Here is a 2,440-nt window from a genome sequence, read left to right on the forward strand (position 1 = left end):
GATGGTACATGATTTGTTTGTGATGTGTTCTTTGGGTGTGATGAGTTAGTTCCAAACCACCTCTTACTGTCTTATTTGTCTCTCTTCATAACATCCACAGAATCATTGCACATAGACATACTACTCATAACTACAGTCATTTGAAAAGATTAGAAAGAATAGATATACAGTGATTAGATTTATACTGAAAACTAAACTTTTTTAAGAAAAGGAGTTTATAAATCTAAGCAAGTCTTCCAACATTATGCGACACCAACAAATGCTATTAGACCATAATTAGCCATACTTTCAGGCATGTAGTTTGTCATATTCACCAAAGGCATAATCTGATAGTTCTGAATGATCATGAAGTGCAAGGAAAAACGTTCTGTCTCTCCTTAGTAGCTTAGGATGGGAATCAGACACATCCAGAGACTTCCAAACCTAACTGATCATGAGGATGATTCATGGACAGCTCCACACCTCACCCCCAAGACCTCCGAGGTGGTGAAGTTTTAGGATTCTTCAGTCTTGCAAAGATCTCCCGGGTGGTAAGGGAGGTTTGTGAGTTTCACTTGGTGAAATCAGTGTAATCAGATTTGAGATAGAATACGAAGATTGGTTTCCGATTATAGTTAAAATATCAAGGTTTGCAAATGAACGACTTAAAAATATATATATAAAGCAGAGTATAGATTAAGTTGCCCAAATCTGACCAACTCTGTTTTCTGTTCATACCTAATTTAACTGTCTCATTGAGTTTGTTTTGGGGAACTGGTCTCTCCTTCTGAAAGCACTCTTCCTTTGGTTTTTCAGGCGCTGCTTCTCCCTTCCCTTTCCCGTCCCCCAACTGTTTTCCCTCAAGGACCACTGGGAGGCATCTCATCTCCTTCACTTCCCATCCCCTACATGTTGACCTCCAACCTCTGCTCTCTCCTCCTCTCATTCTCCTCCAGTGGTTTCTCAAGTGTGCCCTTAAGCCATTTGTATCAGAAGCACCCAAAGAGTTTGCTTCTTGCTGAAAGTGCAAATTCCAGGGCCCTAGCCCAGAGCTACTGAATCAGAATCTCTGGAGGGCACCTAGGAATCTGCATTCAAGCTGTCTCTCCTAAAATTCTAAAGCACACTGAAGTGTGAGAACAGCAGCTCTACAGACTTCCCCTGGGCCACACTCCTTAATCTAATGTTTCCTGATTCATCCATCCCACTGCTGCCCAGACCCCATCTCATTGTTCTACTCCTTAAATTCTTTTACACAGGCATCTCGTCCCTGGAAACTGAGGCTAAGCTCCCAGATCCTGGCATTAAAGACCTTTGTCACTTGGCCCTTGTGAAGCTCTTGGGTTAGGCTTTTTCTCCCCACAGCTCTCAAATTTCTCTGCACTCCAGGTATACCCTTAACACACCTGCCTGCTTGCACCTCTGGGCCTGGCTGTTCCTGCTGCCCAAGTGGTCTCCACCAAGGTTCTCCTGAATTCACCTTCAAGTCTCAGAAACTGCCTTGAACATTATTCTCCGAAACTACCCTGAGCTTGACAGCCTCACCATGTTCTCTTTTTGCCCTTAGGGTGCCCGTTTGTAAGATTCCTCACTCAGTATTGTCCTGGACGGGCCTCCTACCCACCAGAGCTCTGCACGAAGGGACCCATGTCCATTCTCTTCAGAACCCCAGGAGCATGGGGTTCTGTAGCACAGCAGGAAGACAATGGTCGTGATGACAGGTGCAGCAAGGGTGCTGCTTTCCTGGGTGAGGGGCGACTCTCATCACTAGGCTCCAGGCTGGGCCCTGTGTTCGGAATGTGAACTGTCTCTGCTCTCAAGGGCCTCTTGTTGAGTGAAGGACACAGAAAAGTTGGTGGGGATAATCTGGGTGCAGAATGCTGTTACAGAGGGAAGTGTGGGGAGCTGGGGGAGCATGGAGGAGAACAGTCAGCCCGGACCTTGGTTCCAGATGAAAAGTTCCTGTCCCAGGAAAAGGGCAAAGTGATAGGGAAGGTTAGACACGGAACAGTGCACAGGATGGGAAAGAGCTCCTGAAGGACAGCGAAGAAGGCTTAAGCCTCAATCTGGGCTCTGCCACTGATAAGCTGTGTGACACATGCTTATACAATTCCTGAGCCCAGACTTCATGTAAGTAAAGGGTGGAGTTTAAACTAAGTTCAGTTCTGAAACCCTTGAAAAGATCAGAGATGGGAACTCGATACAATGTATGTTGTGAAAGGTGCATTAATAGTGTTAGACACCAGATGGCAGGAGAGGATCTATTTTTGCACAAACTTGGGGCTTTACCTCCATCACTGAAACCTCACCTTGGGGGTGGTTCATTAGAATTGGAGCTGATAGACGCCACCAGCTCCAGACCTGGCTTCTATATAAGAGGCTCTTCTGAGACATATGAGCAGCAATTCTTATTAAAAAGAATTCTCCCTCACTTTGGGGGAACTAGTCATTAGTTGTCTTT

The sequence above is a fragment of the Pseudorca crassidens genome, chromosome 5 (assembly GCF_039906515.1).
Source record: "Pseudorca crassidens isolate mPseCra1 chromosome 5, mPseCra1.hap1, whole genome shotgun sequence".
In the NCBI taxonomy this organism is placed as follows: domain Eukaryota; kingdom Metazoa; phylum Chordata; class Mammalia; order Artiodactyla; family Delphinidae; genus Pseudorca; species Pseudorca crassidens.